The 18127-nt window shown below is 41.8% G+C and overlaps 1 protein-coding gene and 1 long non-coding RNA gene across 5 annotated transcripts in view; one reads left to right on the forward strand and one right to left on the reverse strand.

Moving 5' to 3' along the window:
- Nucleotides 1-18127, forward strand: part of GALNT7 (polypeptide N-acetylgalactosaminyltransferase 7) — a 182651-nt gene that overhangs the window by 113549 nt on the left and 50975 nt on the right. The gene's annotated exons all lie outside the window — the stretch shown is intronic.
- Nucleotides 1352-18010, reverse strand: LOC103345468 (uncharacterized). The gene is made up of 3 exons (XR_001792405.4): nt 17718-18010; nt 15001-15123; nt 1352-2135 (listed from the first exon to the last, which is right to left on the reverse strand). It is a non-coding gene; the product is annotated as an uncharacterized LOC103345468 (long non-coding RNA).

The following is an 18127-nucleotide window of genomic DNA, read 5'->3' on the forward strand; positions in this document are numbered from 1 at the left end:
CATTAATACTCTATCCTTAGTCTGGCCTGCACTTTGAGGGATTATTTTGCCCTTGTGTGTTCTTGTGACATCATGTGTTGGCCATCTGGAAAAGACTGGTTTCCTGAGTAATGCAGATCTCCCAAGTACTGACAGTGTCATTAAATAGTTACAACAACAGCAACAACATGTTTGTTACCATCGCCATCAATCTCATTAGAAGAGTCTTTAACTCCTGGGAGGCTGTCATATTTCCAGAATACTAAGTTTTGCCTGACAGATCAAATTTTATTACTGACAGCAAATAATGTCAGTGGTTGTCCTTCAAGTGACAGACTCCTTCATTCATGTTCAAGGAAAGGACAGACGACTGAGGCAGAATGACCACAGTTTGTTCATTGCCTCTTCCAAGTGACAGTGGTGTTCTGTGAAAAAAATCAGCATATTCTGCCTCACTAATACTTTTCCTTGACACAGCCATTGTACCTCAATATAGATTCTACTGCATACTTCCCTTTTTATCTCACAGCATCTTAAAAAGGCATGTACTCAAAGGCAAGATTTAAAAAAATTAGTAAATCTTCATCAAGGACATTCCGTGTAAATGGCATTTGTTTTATGTTTTGCATGTGGTGGTGAAGAGTATCATAAACCCAAATTCCGCTTGGTGCCATTGCCTTGATTTGTGCTAAGGCATCGGCAGTTTTAGCCACCTTTGCTTTTGTATTGTATATCAACACAATGAAAAGGTGATAAGGTCTTTATATTATCATGAAAATATTTTGACCTAACCAAACCCCTAAAGCATTCTTGGGGGACCCAAAGATCTATGAAACTTGAGAACCACTACTATAGAATTTTTGAATAAACTGGATGAAGAATAATAATAGGACTCTTCCAAAAACATTTGTCAACTTCAGTCTTCCAGTTTGATCATTCACAAATACAGTGTTATTGTATAATGTTGAATGAGATCTTTTATACCTGATTCATTGATAATTTCATTAGGCTCTAAGGTTAGTGGTGATTTAGATAATTAAGATGCTTAACTCAAAAGCATATTGAGCCTTTTTTAATTAATTAATAATGAATGAGATCTTGAATTTATACTGCAGAAGCTCTAGAACATCTGCAGAAAGGTAGATTACCTGTAGTATGAATCTTATCTCTAAACTAATTACATAGAACTGATGGATACAGTTAATAGCAAAAATTGGTCAGTTTTAATATTCCTGGACCAAAACTGGTATCAAATGATACAATGCAACCAGAATCCAGATTACAAGGAATAATTTACTATCAAAATAATTAAAATTAAAATAACTCATGGAAGCAAATAAGAATTGAAACCCAGGGATTTAAAGTTCTATAACTTGTTAGTTGGATACTTTATTTAAAATATAAATATATCAGAATTTTGTAATGATTGCTTTTGTTATTTCATAAACTCCTAGCGGGTGCTCAAACAAGATCAGTATTCCCTGAAGTGTAAAGACAGTGCTAGTATCAGTATCAGTCCACTATGTAAACACATTATAAAATAAGGTAAATAGTTTTTACATGAAGAAAACCTTTGGTCAAGAAGCTGCCATTGTGGCACAGTGGGTTAAGCTGCTACCTGCAATGCTGGCATCCCAAATGAGTGCTAGTTCAGGTGCCAGCTGCTCCTCTTATATCCAGCTCCCTGCTAATGTGCCTGGGAAAACAGTGGAAGATGCCCGAAGTACTTAGACCCCTGCCCTCCATGTGGGAGACCCAGATGGAGTTCCAGGCTCCTGGCTTCAGCCTGGCCCAGCTCCAGCCATTGCTGCCACTGGGGAATAAACTAGTGGATGGAAAATTTCTCCCTCTCCTCGCTACCCGCTACTTCTCTCCCTGTCCCTCTCCATCTCCCTCTCCATCCCACCCCATCATTTGAGAGTAAGATACAAGTGATTGCGATACCGGACACAATGCTATGTGGCAAAGCCAACCTAGAAGATGATGAATTAGTTTTATTTTTCCTGTTAGTGTCAATTGTAATATGTGGATATACATGCTTCTGGTGTTGATTCTTGTGTACCTGTTCTAGTATGGTGGTGTGAGTTCTGAGTACACAGCAGGATCTGGTGGAGTATTATCCTCCCATTCTCCCCTCTGAGTCTTAGTATCCTAATCTGAAAACAGACAAACAAAAACAACAAAACAAAGAACTGTCAGTGTTCTCAGCTTATTTAAACCACAGAATCCTTTCTTCAAATGACTTCCCAGGCAGCTCTATGCTTTTGTTCTTGTGCCTTCTTGAAATCCCTGGGCTGCTCAAACCAGTTTGGAAACCACTGGCCTACATGTCCTCTCAGGTATATCCTATTTTAAAATTATTTTTTTCTGTGTCTCTACAGTCTCCCCTGGGTTTTTCACAGTGCTTTGATACAAAAGGTGAATAGCACCAGCCAGCAAGCAGCTGATGTGCAGCTGTTACCACTTGAGCTTAGCAGAGTATTTTCTGTTTTGGTAGTGCCTCTTCCTGAGTCCTGGAAAGGCTGTGAGGCCTGGAAGCCCCTGGGCTGCTGCCAGTTGTGACAGCTCTTTTTAGAAAGTAAAAATATATGTGGTGTTTATTAAACTTGACTATGCAGCATCTCTGTAAAGGCTAGTGCTACTTGGATTCAACACTTTAGCAATTTGTCTTGTTTGGCAGAACTTGCACTTGGTGTCCAGCCACTCATCACTGTGCCCAACCTGGCAGGGAGCATTAGACTGGCAGCCAGGGTACCAGGCTCACCCTTCTTTGGTTTCTCCAGAAGAAGGCAGGGGACCAGTATGGATTAGCCAAGAGACAAGCAGCCACTTGATACTGCCAAGCTCAACTGTGCTAGCACTTCCAGGATATCATCCTTTTATGAGAGTGTCTCCTGTTCAGCTTTGCATGTCTCATCTCCAGGGCCAAGGAAAACCATCTTGCCACATGAAAGTCTCCTTTCTCCCTTTCCAGAGTCAGCTTCTATTTGGTGAATATTTGCCTTATTCTTTTCCCATATCGCTATATTCATTCATGATTTTTAGAACATAGAAAGCTATTCTGTCACTCTGTTGTCACCTCTCTACTTTTTGTGCTTCAGCATCACCAGCCTTCTCTCATGATTTGAGGCATGTCCCATGGTCAGCATACTGCTTAGCACTTGGTAAGTAGCAAGTATCTGCTAGCTATTTTTTTTTTGACAGGCAGAGTGGACAGTGAGAGAGAGAGACAGAGAGAAAGGTCTTCCTTTGCCGTTGGTTCACCCTCCAGTGACCGCCACGGCTGGTGCACTGCGCTGATCCGATGGCAGGAGCCAGGTACTTCTCCTGGTCTCCCATGGGGTAAAGAGCCCAAGCACTTGGGAGATCCTCCACTGCGCTCCCGGGCCACAGCAGAGAGCTGGCCTGGAAGAGGAGCAACCGGGACAGAATCCGGCGCCCCGACCGGGACTAGAACCCGGTGTGCTGGCGCCGCAAGGCGGAGGATTAACCTAGTGAGCCACGGCGCCGGCTTGCTAGCTATTTTTAATAGTAGTGATGGGGGCATAGTACCTATTTCTGTGTTTTGCCCTCCCTCCCCTTCTCCTAGTCTCTATCTCTTCCTTCTTTTCCTTATTTGTAGTACTCTGGGAGTGCCTTGAATTCTCCTTCTACACTCCTTTTCTGAATTTTCCCCTTTTTCATCACATTCCTCTAAGTGAGATCTTTGGTTGCTTCTCACTCCAGATGGCCCACATAAACTAACTGCTGGTCAGAATGGATGAGAGCCTGGTGCATTTTTGGAGTCATGTGGTAGCTTGTAAAGTGGATGGCTTGTGCACTTCAAGATCCTTACTTGTAATAGATTAAATATGCTATAGACTTACAGAATTTTAGAGTTGAAGGGGGCCAGAGAGAGTCCTTGGTATTCTTCCCTCATTTTGTATTGGGTCTCCAGTTTCAACAGTGTAGGACATTGAAGATGAAATGGTTGCCAGGTATGAATCCTTGTCTTTTTTTTTTTTTTTTTATGGTAGAGTTATAGACAGTGAGAAAGAGAGACAGAGAGAAAGGTCTTCCTTCCATTGGTTCACTCCCTAAATGGCCACTACGGCTGGCATTGTGCCGATCCAAAGCTAGGAGCCAGGTGCTTCCTCCCGGTCTCCCATGTGGGTACAGGGGCCCAAGCACTTGGGAGATCCTCCACTGCCCTCCCGGGCCACAGTAGAGAGCTGGACTGGAAGAGGAGCAACTGGGACTAGAACACGGCACCCATATGGGATGCCGGTGCTGCAGGTAGAGGATTAACCAAGTGAGCCACGGCACTGGCCCCCATCTTTTTTTTTTTTTAAGATTTATTTATTTATTCAAGAGACAGAGTTACAAGAGAGGGACACACACACACACACACACACACACAGGTGGGGGTGAGAGAAAAGGAGAAGGAGGGAGGGAGGAATTGATCTTTCATCTACTGGTTCACTTCCCAAATGTTCACAGTGGTCAGAGCTGGGTTGATCCAATGCCAGGAGCCAGGAGCTTCTTCTGGGTCTCCCATGTGGGTGCAGTGGCCCAGGTACTTGGGCCATCTTCCATTGCTTTCTCAGGCCATTAGCAGGGAGCTGGATTGGAAGTGGAGCAGCCAGACATGAACCAGCACCCATATGGGATGTTGGTGCCACAATCAGAGGCTTAACCTACTGCACCTTATCTTTCAGGACCTTTCACCATACCAGGCAAAAGAGAAGAAAATCTGTTTATCAGAACAGTGGTTTTAAGTGTAGTATCTATACTATATCCATGATCATTTTTATACTAATAAAATTTTACTTAGAATTAAAAGAAATGTGTTATTGATCCCGATGTGGATGTATAAAATTCCAACTATTGTGATCCAGTGAGTTACGCCACTGCTTGCAACACTGGCATCCCATATCAGAGTACCCGTGTGAGTCTGGCAGCTCTGCTTCTGAACGTAGCTCCCTGCTAATGTGTGTGGGAACACAATGGGGGATGGCCCATGTACTTTAGCCCCCTGCCTCCCATGTGTGAGATGCAGATGGAATTCCTGACTCCTTTGGATTTGGCCTTAACAGTCCTATTTGTTGCAGCCATTTTGGGAATGAAACAGCAATAGAAGCTCTCTTTCTGTCTTTCCCTCTGTGCCTGTGTCGTTCTGACTATGAAATAAATTAACAAATGAATTTTTTAAAGTCCCAAATATATGTAGCATGACCTCTGCTTATATCTAAGTTGAAAAGTGTCATGCTAAGAAGACAGCAGAAAAGCACCTCAATATGGTTCAAGAACAGAGGATCCATGTTGAGGGAACAGACAAATTTCACTGTTGTACCATGCCTTTCACTTAGGTCATCCTCCAGCCTGGCTCCTAAAACTCATACCCCAATGGTACAGAAATGCTATGAAAGAACTTTTCATTAAAAATGTCTATCAAACCCTGGGATGGCAAACTACACCTAAGGATATGTCAAAGCGTGTGGGCACTTAACCAGCCAGCAGGTTCTGCAGTATCACAAAACCATGGCCTTGGCATACAGGAGCAAGTGTCTCCTGCAGTGACCTTGCCTCAGGATAGCAAGCAGAGGTACAGGCTTCACTGGAGCAGAGGTCCTTGGCAACAGAACTCTACCAGTATGAGCCTGAACTTGAGGGACTGAGGAATGTAGCCTGGTGTCTGGGAGTGCTACGTTTGTGAATACATAAGAGTTGCACCTTGAGGAACCCTATGCAGAGTTGAAAAGAGTTGTAAGCATTATAACTAACATACAGGCAGCTTTAGTTTCCGCTTCTGGCACACTCAGAAAGTTATTGTAACGAACAGAGATGATGAAGAACATAAAAGTCATGATGGGTAGTTAGTAATGTGAGCCACACTAGTTGAAGGTCACAGCCATTGGAGGCTACCTGTGTGGTATTTAGCTTTCTCTGTGAATATATTACCCTCATCCTGCGTGAGAGGAATCCTACAGAAAATTAAAAAATACAAAGATTATAGTATCTAAGGACAACCTAAGATAAATGCTTGTGTGATAGTACTGGGTGTTTTAATTTATAATTTGCAGCAAGAGAAGTAAAGAAAAACACATCAGGGCCATAAGGATTCATATTTGAATAAATACTTCATACTATGAACTCTTTATACTATGAGCATTTCTAAAAATACAAATCTGTCTTCCAATTCTGCCCTGTAATTCTAACTAGACTGTCATCCAAGCAAGAAACAACTTTGTACTTTAAAGGGTAGGATTATCTTAATACAGGCTCATTTCTCTGTGGCTAGCTTTGGGTTTCTACTACTGCTACGTGGTGAAGACCCTTCTCTTCTGGCAGCTTATTACAATTTTCAGGGCACATTTTCATATAGTGCACCCTGGCTTTCTCTGATTTTTTTAAGTGACTCTGTTGATTAAAGTTCTATTCTGTGGCATAATAATTTTTTTCACAGCATATATTTAATTTTAATTGAGAAAATTGATTTGCTCTCCATCTCTTAGGTCTCGCAACGTATTTTGGTAGCTGCAAACATTTGCCCATGAAAGGGAATTTCATCCACCTATCATGCTTTGCCCTTAGAATGGGCAGTCCAAAAGGTGACAGACTTCATTGCTGACCTTGTAGTTATCAGTGAAATGTAATTTCTATGCATCTGCATTTTGACACCCAGTCAATCCTCGTTATTCTCGATAGTTCTGTCAACTCACTGTGTGTTCCCAACACTGGTTCCTAAGGGAGATACAGAGTTAGGTTCTTGCAAACCATGGGTCCCAACATTTTCATCAACAGATCATTATATGACTTTGTTATATGTGTGTTTCCATTTAAAGACACTTTATTTTATGCACACTGTTGACTGATTACCACTGAACTCAGGGCCAACAGCACTGTAACTCATGCCTGAGCAAAACTTACGGGACATGGATTTCCTCCCCAACACACACCACAGCCTTCTGTGCATAGGAGCCCTGGTCAGTCCATCAGCACTACACTTGGGGACTGTTTTAAACAGCAAACTCACCAACAAACTGCACGACAATTAGAAAAATGTGGCAGCAAATGGACTACTATATGAGGATGGAAATAAGCAGAAAGTCATCTATGTGTGCTCATCAGACCATTCCAGTTATGGTACTCATTCACAGAGACATGACTCGATAATAAGGATCAACTGTATTTTTGTATATGTGAGTATATTTAAATACTTAGTATATAGTTAATGGGAAAACTATATAATAATAATAAACCAATAGTAACCTGAGCTTACTAATGGTAAGTATCTTCAGTAACACTAAAAATGGTAATTCCAATAGAAAAAATATCTTTTACCTCTTAATTTATGCTGAAAATAAAATCTAATAATGGCTTTTAGAAATGTTAAAACTGGGGCCAGCACTGTAACTAGTAGGCTAAGCCTCCACTTGCTGCAGCCGCATCCCACATGGGCACCAGTTCATGTCCCAGCTGCTCCTCTTCTGATCCAGCTCCCTGCTAATGGCCTGGAAAAGCAGTAGAAGGTGGCCTAAGTGCTTGGGTCCCTGAACCCATGTGGGGGACCTGGTAGAGGTTTCTGGCTTCAGATTGACTCAGCTCTGGCTGTTGAGGCCATCTGGGGAATGAACCAGTGGATGGAAGATCTTTGTCTCTCCCTCCCTCTCTAATTCTACCTCTCAAATAAATAAATAAATCTTTAAAAAGATATTATGACCATAAAACATAGAATATTAAGTTTTCCATTCAAGAAACAGAAATAAACTGTCCTACTTATTATTGTATACAGCCCCATAATTCAGCATTCCTTCTTCCTTCCCACCCCTTCTTCCCCACCTCTTCCCCCCACCTCCTTTCACAGATGTCTTACTGCTAAAATGGGCTTGGAAGGCAGTTGGAACTGTGCCAAGATGTGCTTTGCAGAGGCTGCTGCAGTCAGGGACATGAGCAATGGCACACAGGAGATTTTCTGCACTGTTTGGAATATTTATTAGATACACTGCTGAAATAGTCTCTGTTGATCTGCAGACCTAATCTGAATGTCAAAGGTACTGATGATCATGTAAATGTGATAGCATCATACTTTCGGGCCCCAAGTGAATCACCTTTCCTAAATGGTTACGTGTTAAATTGAATCTGTTTAATTTCCTGGTAACTGGCCTTGACTTCTATCAGGAATACTTATTAATTTTAGATTTTCATCTCTCCTCCTCTTTCAAGGGAAGTCATTTAAATTCTTTCCAAGTAGCACATACACTAAAGAGCATTGCACCTATTTCTTCAATCTTGGTTTCAAAGAAACATGCAACAAAGTCTGATAGACCATGCCCTGAAGTCCTGTTATAATAGCGCAGGGAGGGGCCGGCGCTGTGGCGCAGCGGGTTAATGCCCTGGCCTGAAGCGCTGGCATCCCGTATGGGCGCCGGTTCAAGACCCGGCTGCTCCTCTTCCGATCCAGCTCTCTGCTATGGCTTGGGTTAGCAGTAGAAGATGGCCCAAGTTCTTGGCCCTCTGCACCCGCGTGGGAGACCTGGAAGAGGCTTCTGGCTCCTGGTCAGATCAGCACAGCTTTGGCCGTTGCGGCCATCTGAGGAATGGACCAATGGTTGGAAGACCTCTCTCTCTCTCTTTCTCTCTCTCTCTATGCCTCTCCTCTCTCCGTGTAACTCTTTCAAATAAATAAAATAAATATTTAAAAAATAATAATAATGCAGGAAACCTCTCCTCTCCCTGTGTAACTCTTTCAAATAAATAAATCTTTTAAAAAAGTAATAATAATAATGCAGGAAAACAATTGACCAAGTTTCAGGGATCAAAAGTTGCAAGCATGATACTAACTAGGAGGATTCACATGCTCCAAAAATTAGATAACTCGTGCCTAGGTGATTGTAGGGAAGTTGTCTAAAAAAAGTCTTGACCAGAAGAAGCAAAATGATACAAATACTTTCCTATTTCTAGAATTTGGAAATGTAACATGCTAATAAAGTATACTTTGAAGTATCACTACTGGTATTAGCAATTCTGTAGGACTACAAAGCAAAGCAGTTGTTATTAGCAACATGTAAGGATGTGGATAATTTCATGGTGAAATCTTTGAAATTAGGGAGGCAATAATTTGGATGTAAAAACAGAGCAAACTATTTCTTTCCTTTAAACTGTGACAATTGCCCTCATAATTTCTTGCACTCCCCAGAATAACAATTTCTCAGATTGACATTAAGCTTCAGAAAATGAAACATTAGGTAGAGGTAGCCAAGGGATTAAATCAAATTGTGCCCAAGTTCTTGAGTTTAAAAAATTGAAAACATTTCCTTTGAGTATATATGGATGAGAACTGTTTGGAGGAATAAAATTTAAATCCATGTTCTGTATTCTAATATCTTAGGTAATGAGGAAGCTGTAGACACAGCTTCATTTTTTTGTGTAAGCTTTAGTATAAAAGATCTCCATGGAGAGCAGGCGTTTAGCTAGTAGTCAAGATGCTGGCGTACCACATTGGAGCACCAGGGTTCAATTTGCAGCTCTGGCTCCTGACCCCAGCATCTTGTCAATGCACACCTGGGGGCACCAGTGATGGCTCAAGCAATTGGGTTACTACTACCCATATGGGAGACTTAGATTGAACTTCTGGCTCCAGTTCCAACCAGCTCCAGTTGTTGTGGGCATTTGGCGGGGAGAATGGAGGGGTGAATCAGCAGATGGGAGATCTCTGTGTGTCTCTCTATATATGTCTCTCAAAAAATAAAAGAAAACATAGAAATCAATGCTGTGATGCTAATCTCAGATTTTCAGGAGTTGGCCTGACATATCAGGTGAGAAAATAGCAGAAGCACTGAGAAGTCAGTTAAATGCCTTTAAATAGATACAGTTCTTCAGATTTCTGCAGTTATGTCTACTTACAGCTGATTAAAGGAATTTGAAAGTAAACTTCTTTACTCTGGAGAAATAATTGAGCCCAGCTCAGTTACTTCAGAATATCTAGGATTTCTAGGGATATGATGGATTTTCCATTGTAAGGTACCATTTTTCTACCACATGAAATACTTTAAAATGGTGATAATGACAGTTAGTTGTACTTACTCAGTAATGTTTGGGACATTATAGGAACTCAGAAGTCCTGACTTTCCTAATTTGGATTTACAAATCACCAAAAGTTGTCAACTGGCCCTTGTAAAATACTCCTTCTAACAGCTCTTGTATCTTTGATTATTTTTTTTTCCCCACTTAAGCATCATCTCTGCTTCTAGCCACTCCAGCGCTCTAAGAAGCAGTAGTCTTTATGGCAGCCATGTTCTGGGCAGGCTATTGCTCTGTCAGCGCTATTGCTCTTTCAGCACTATTGCTATTCCAAAGGTCTCTAGAATAAGATGAAATTAAGTGGAATAGTGCTTGCTCTGGCAGCACATACACTAAAATTGGAACAAAATTAAATAGAATAAACAGCCAGTAACAAGATGGGAAAAACTGGCAGAAATGAAGTACACAGGTACCTTAAGCATTGAAGTAAATATAAATAGTATTTTTTTTTTTTTTTGACAGGCAGAGTGGACAGTGAGAGAGAGAGACAGAGAGAAAGGTCTTCCTTTGCCGTTGGTTCACCCTCCAATGGCTGCCGCGGCCGGCACGCTGCGGCCGGCGCACCGCGCTGATCCGATGGCAGGAGCCAGGAGCCAGGTGCTTTTCCTGGTCTCCCATGGGGTGCAGGGCCCAGGCACCTGGGCCATCCTCCACTGCACTCCCTGGCCACAGCAGAGGGCTGGCTTGGAAGAGGGGCAACCGGGACAGAATCCGGCGCCCCGACCGGGACTAGAACCCGGTGTGCCGGCGCCGCTAGGCGGAGGATTAGCCTAGTGAGCCGCGGCGCCGGCCTAAATAGTATTTTTTTAAAATGTGCCCCTGCTTCCTAGAATATAAGCCATGTGTAGAGTAGGAAAGTTTGACCTAATTCTGTTAGGAAGGTAAGCACTCTTGCTGTGGGGAAGGCCTTAATGTAGTAGTTTTTATGAGAAAAGAGAAATTGGGGTACCTCCTTTTTTATTATTATTTTTTTTATTTTTTGACAGGCAGAGCGGACAGTGAGAGAGAGAGACAGAGAGAAAGGTCTTCCTTTTTTTACCGTTGGTTCACCCTCCAATGGCCGCCGCGGCCAGTGCACTGCCGCCGGAGCACCGTGCTGATCCGATGGCAGGAGCCAGATACTTATCCTGGTCTCCCATGGGGTGCAGGGCCCAAGCACTTGGGCCATCCTCCACTGCACTTCCTGGCCACAGCAGAGAGCTGGCCTGGAAGAGGGGCAACTGGGACAGAATCCGGCGCCCCGACTGGGACGAGAACCCGCTGTGCCGGCACCGCAAGGCGGAGGATTAGCCTAGTGAGCCATGGCGCCGGCGGTACCTCCTTTTTTTTTAAAAAATAAATGTGCAATGCACTTTTCTCTCATTAATTTGTCTTTTTTTTTTTTTTTTAAAAAAGGTTATTTATTTGAGAGGCAGAGTTACAGGAAGAAAAGAGAGGGAGAGACAGAGAGAGAGAGAGATCTTCCATTTGCTGGTTCACTCTCAAAATGGCCACAATGGCCAGAGCTGGGCCACTCCGAAGCAAGGAGCTAGGAGCTTCTTCCAGGTCCCCTTTGTGGGTGCAGGGACCTAAGTACTTGGACCGTCTTCCACTGCCTTCCCAGGCCACCAGCAGGGAACTGGGTCAGAAAAGGAGCAGCCGTGACTTGAACCAGCACTTGTATGGGATACTGGCACCACAGGCAGAGGCTTAACTTACTATGCCACAGCCCTGGCTCCCGGGATACCTCTTTTACCCAGGGATATGCTGATTACTAAGCTGCCAGAGGAGTAATATTATATTCACTTATACATGTCTTAAGTAGAAATTTTGTTTTTAAAGATTTTGAAAAAAAATGGAAGGGAGAAAGCGTTTCTATTTAGTAGAAAATTTAGAAGAAAGTGAATGTCTGCAATCTTGCCACCCTCGTAGTATTTGTTATAAAGATGAGGTCAAATGGTACATACTATTCAATAAGTTGAATTTTAAAATATTGTACTAATTTTTGTATCCTCAAATGTGTCTTTCACAATACCACTTACTAGCTGTGCAGTAGGTATACCACTTACCTAAGTTCGTGACAACTTAGCTTACTAACCCATTATCTGGGAACATTTGGGTTGTTTGTAGTTTCTCCTTGTTATAAATAATGCTGTGATGAACAAGCTTGTGGTTCAGTCTTTCTGCCCATCATTGATTATTTCATAAGATAGATTCTTAATGGTACCATTAGTTGAGAGGATTAGAACTAGTTTTTTTTTTACTTGGCAGTATTTTTTTCAACTCTGAAATCACTCCTTTATTGTTCACCATATCCCCATCTTGCATTGCTTCTGCCTCATACAGAACACCTTTGTTTTAACCTTTGTTCTTTAAAAAAAAAAATTGATAACAGTCTCTTTCTCTAAGTGGGCTCTCTGTAGACCCACTAGAAATCCAGATGTGATCATTTGGCCTAGTGATTAAGACTAACATGTCCCATGTTAGAGTACCTAGTTTAAGTACCCAATGCTGGCTCCTGATTCCAGCTTCCTGCAGCTAATGCAGATTGGGAGGAGGCAGTGATGGCTCAAGTAATTGGATTCCCATCACCCATGTAGGAGACCTGGATTAAGTTCCTGGCTCTTAGCCGGCGCTTTGGCTCACTAGGCTAATCCTCCGCCTTGCGGTGCCGGCACAGCGGGTTCTAGTCCTGGTCGGGGCGCTGGATTCTGTCCCGGTTGCCCCTCTTCCAGACCAGCTCTCTGCTGTGGCCAGGGAGTGCAGTGGAGGATGGCCCCAAGTCCTTGGGCCCTGCACCCCATGGGAGACCAGGATAAGTACCTGGCTCCCGCCATCGGATCAGCGCGGTGCGCTGGCCGCAGTGCACTGGCCGCGGCAGCCATTGGAGGGTGAGCCAACGGCAAAAAAAGGAAAACCTTTCTCTCTGTCTCTCTCTCACACTGTCCACTCTACCTGTCAAAAAAAAAAAAAAAAAAAAAAAAAAAAGGTCCTGGCTCTTGGCTTCAGCCTTGATCCATCCCCAGCCATCATGGGTGTTTGGGAAGTAAACCAGCAGATGGACTCTCTCTGTCTCTCTACCTCTCAAATAAATAAATAAAAGCATAAATTGCAGGGGGGAGGGGTGTGAATAAATCCAAGGACTCCAAACAAAGAATTCAACAAACTAATATACTGTTTCAGGATAACAGTGTTAAATCCTCATGTTCCTTGCCAAGTTTTATTTTTTGGTTTTTTTGGGGGGAGGCAGAAAGACACAAAAGAGCTCCTATTCATTGGTTCATTCTTTCGATTCCCCAAATGGCTGGGCATAACCAGGAGCTTAGAATTCCATCTGGGTCTCCCATGTGGGTAGCAGGGACCCAAGCACTTAAGCCATCACCTGCTTCCTCCCAGGGAATGCATTAGCAGGAAGCTGGAGTTGGACACTCCAGTACAGGATGAGGTGCCCTAACAGCTGAGCCAGTACACCAGACTTTCATTCTGGATTTTAAGTGAACGAAAATGTTTCCCCAAATTTTGGTTTGTGATTTCCCAGCATCTGCTTTCTTCAGGATGAGGTAACATACCCTCTCAGTTCTTGCTTTGTGATTCTAGGGATGATATAAACCTGTTGATAACTAAGTTCAAATCACTCTTGCTAACTTGTTAGCCTCAGAGGTATTTGATTTTCTGGAAAATTATAATGAAGCAAAGATGTAAGAGTGATGTAGAGATTACTCAATGCCAGAAGATAGGTAGACTAGTTTAATGATTTCTTGAAATAGTATTACCAGATTTTCTCCTACACAATATTTATTGAACATCTCATGTATCAATTATATTACATACTAACTGAATTACCTGGTCCCTTATATTTTTAACAAGATAAATTACTAAATCTAGTTAATATATTCTTATTAGATCTAGAAACTGCTTGTTCTGTGAATTAATAAATACTAACTTGTTCATTATATACTCCTTTCCATATTTGTAATCAAAATGTTATGGTTGAGAGAGTCTTTAAAAAATCATATAGTACGTCTCCTCATTTTGCTACAGGGACATTAGTTATCAATCAGTGTTTAAGATTTCCATGAGCTAGTATTACACAGCCTATCTTATTAACTTCCACAATATCTAACAATTCTCTGTTAGAAAATTATTTACTAACTCCAACCTAAAGTTACCCTTCTGCTACTGTAAGCTTATACCTCTTCTTCAGTAATTAACAGTGCCAAAATTTGCTTTTGGAAATGCAAGTACTCCATATGGTCTATGTGATTTCCTTATTGTAATTAGAGTACATTGAGAAAGCACATAATCACTCACTGAGTGATGAAACACGAATAGAAGATGACTCAATAAACATTTTAAAGAATGTTTGCAAAGTGTGATTTTCAAATCTGTGTTGAACTTAAATTCCCAACTTGCTCTCTGCACAACTGTTTTTACTGACTTGCACTTTGGTATGATGCCACTGGTCTCCATTGAAGCCTTCATGAAAAGCAGTCCAGCAAAACTCATTGCTGCATTTACCATAAGGAGTCCTCCTGTTTAAATAAATTTTTTAAGATCCCATCTGGTCTTCACACCAAGAATATTGTACTTCTTCAGAACAACTGGTTTGTTAAACACAGACCTGATTAGATTTTCCTACTAGAAAATTCAAGCCAAATTGCGGCTCATCCATAAGAAGTGTCTGAGGTGGAGTATATATGTACGCCCACCATGTTGTACAACATGGCTGGTGCCATTCACAGTGTATTCTTTGTGAATGGTGCCCTAGAACTGTGCACACAGAGCCCTTGGCCCTCTGATGTGCACTTTGTAAAAATTGTTCTTGGCTTTCCTTCTTTTCCCTTCTTTATCTTTATCTTTTATTCTTTATCTTTTTTTCTCTTTATTTTTTATATTTTCATTCTGTGTACCTTTGTAAGCTGCCAGAAGTCCCTTTTGGAAGAAAGTACAGTGTAAAGTAAGTAAGGCAAAGACTCAAACCTTCATTTTCTCCTGCCATTAATGTCTTTAATTCCATCTGTGGCACCTTGTGTTTTTATCTTTATCCCTGTCAGTGGTAGTTGTTTCTTCTCAGATACATTGATGCTTGATAAGCTGGCACATCTATAAAAGCAGAATATGGTATATAGTTTATATTTGAAATGAGAGTCCAATATAGCTATAACCATATGGCTCATACAGTGAAATGTTCTTTTTTTCTTTCCCAGGGAGTTTTGAAGAAATGTACAAGAACATATGTCCAGTCCTACAACTCCCTGCCAGATTTTTTCCTCCTAAATTGTGGTTTTAGATTTCAGATCATTAGCTGGACACATCTGTCTAGTATGTTTTCTTTTCACAAAAAGGAAATCTAAAGACAGATACCCAAAAGACATAGTTCTACATTACTAATTTTCTATAACAGTATCCACAATCATTAAAGTCAGGCAGAAGCCCTCCAAGTTGTGTATAGTCATTTTGGTAGTGGCCATGCATTCCCAGGGATTTGGATGAAAATAAGGAGTTCATTTTGTGTTTATTTTTTAGGCATATGTTTATGGGTAAAACTGGATTATGGGGAAGAACCTTGGAGTCAAAGGAGTAGTTTTTAAATCTCACTTCTGTCACTGTGTGACATGTATCCTGATAGAGCTTCAATTTTCTTATGTGTGAAATGAATAATATTGCCTGCCTTCCCGCCTCCCAGGGTCACTGTGAAACTTAGATGAGATCATACACATTATGAAAGTGCTTTAGAAACTTTAAGAGCCATTATAACTGCATTTCCCACTCTAGGATGAAATTAGATCACAATAACTAAGAGTGAAACACCATTTATTCAGCCCAAAACTATATATGAGAACTGTCATTCCCTCAAAATCTTTACAACTAATCCTCCAAGTCAGCCGGGGATCTGAACCCATGCGTGGGAACGAGTCACCTTGGATTCCTGCTAGTGCCCCTGTTCTTCTCTGTGGCTCACAGCATTAGTTTTCCACTGCTGCATTTGTAGTCAGTGCTCACTGATCCCATGGCCTTAGGTCCTCACAAAAGGGACATACAGTGATTCCCACATAATCACTCTTGACACCTGTCAACAGTGAAATTTTCTCATGGCATATCAAAGTGGAAAGTACACTTGTCACCCGGTTGGACTTGGGACATGACATGAGAAGGGTAGTTCAGGCTGGATGGCTGAGATGGAGGTATTCTGTAAAGCCCTACTCAAAAGGGTCTGCTCCAGTTTATGCACATTATTTAAGGTTGCCTTAGAGACCACCAGCTATGTAGTCCAATGATGAGGACCTTTGGTTCCTCTACTGTTTTGAAGCTCTGAATTCTAATCATACTGTGACTGTGTTTGAGGATCAGGATCAGCTAAGCTCTGGATGGGGGAGCCAGAGAAAGAAAAGGTGGCACCATGGTGAACAACTAGACAGCTGTATCAGACTAGTTATGCGAGTACCAAGAAACCAACTACTTCAGGAAGTTGGAGAAAATAGAAATAAGTTCAAATACAAGCTTATTCACAAGCCCTGGCTCAGAGGGGAGCACATGTGTTCTGGGCAGGTTATGGTGCTTCTCTGTTACATAAGCTATGTAAAGCAATGGTTTTTATCAGCTCTTTTTGTGGCTTTCTAGCCTCTAAAGACTCAGCATGGGAAATTTCTGATCCTAGTCATGTTGCTTTGCTAAAAAATGATCCCCTTCCCTCTAATCCATTGATTATTTGAACATGAAATAAACCCCTGCATCTCAAGTCTCTGTCCCAGAAAATGAAATCTACCCAGGAGAAGTTTCAGTCTCACTAGAACCAGGGGTATATGTCTGAAAACCATGCACACATGGCAAACACCGGTGTTTGATTTAGATTGAGCTGTTTGGGAGAGGTGAACTAGATTGAGATTATGCGCATGATGAGTTAAAGCCAACCATTGGCTCTGCCTGCCTACTTGCTCTGGTCCTCTGCCTTCGAACTGTGGCACTATACAGTTTCATCCAAAGCAGTGATTGTACTAGCAGCCATACTTTCTCAGTTACCTAGCTTCCTGTGCTAGAAAAACTTTTACAAGCCCAACCCTTAGACCGCTCGCCCATCCTGACCCGCTTACAAGCCCAACCCTTAATTCTGTGGTAATTGATTTTGATTTTCAACCCCAATATAGCAAAAGTTAAAGATATGTATTTCCACCTTTATTTAATATTTAATTCAGATGTTCTGTATAATACAATAGTGAGGAAAGGAATATTCCCAGAAATTTTTTCAAATCAAATTAACACACATGTGTTGAATATTGATACACTACATGAAAATGCTATTCTATCTAAAAGCAGAACTTCAGGGCCAACACTGTGGTGTAGCAGGTAAAGCTGCCACCTGCAGTGCTGTCATCCCATATAGGCGGCTCCACTTCTGATCCATCTCCCTGCTATGGCCTAGAGGAGGAAGCTGGGATATTTCAAAACTGCCATTGAAATAGATTCCATGCAGGCCAAGTAATCAGATTATTACCATAATTTGTTGACAAAGTTTCTAGTGCTAACTAGGTTATGAGAGGACAAGTAGATTGATTAAAAACCAATAAAAAGCTCTAGATTTAATTCTATGATGACATACACATATAAACTAAAAATTGCAGAAAATATCAAGAGTAGCATGTTAGACATAGATTATGTGCCCAGAAGCAAATTTATTTTTTTAATATTTATTTACTTACTTGAAAGTCAGAGTTACACTGAGAGAGAAGGAAAGGCAGAGAGAGAGAGGTCTTCCATCCGCTGGCTCACTCCCCAGTTGGCTGCAACAGCCTGAGCTGTCCCAATTCGAAGCCAGGAGCCAGGAGCTTCATCCAGGTCTTCCTCGATGCAGGGACCCAAGGACGTGGGTTATCTTATACTGCTTTCCTGGCCATAGCAGTGAGCTGGATCAGAAGAGGAGCTGCCAGGACTGGAACTGGCACCTATATGGGATGCCAGCACTGCAGGTGGCCACTTTACCTGCTACGCCACAGTGCCCGCCCTGCAAATTTATTTAACTTAATCTTAAAAAGCAAGCAAAGAGTAAGTAAGGTGAGTTAATAATTGAAAGGAATGGGAGTATCAGGTAGAACCCAAGGTCAGAAAGTAC

Source organism: Oryctolagus cuniculus, chromosome 2 (assembly GCF_051225735.1).
Source record: "Oryctolagus cuniculus isolate XC-2025 breed Fujian yellow rabbit chromosome 2, ASM5122573v1, whole genome shotgun sequence".
Lineage (NCBI taxonomy): Eukaryota > Metazoa > Chordata > Mammalia > Lagomorpha > Leporidae > Oryctolagus > Oryctolagus cuniculus.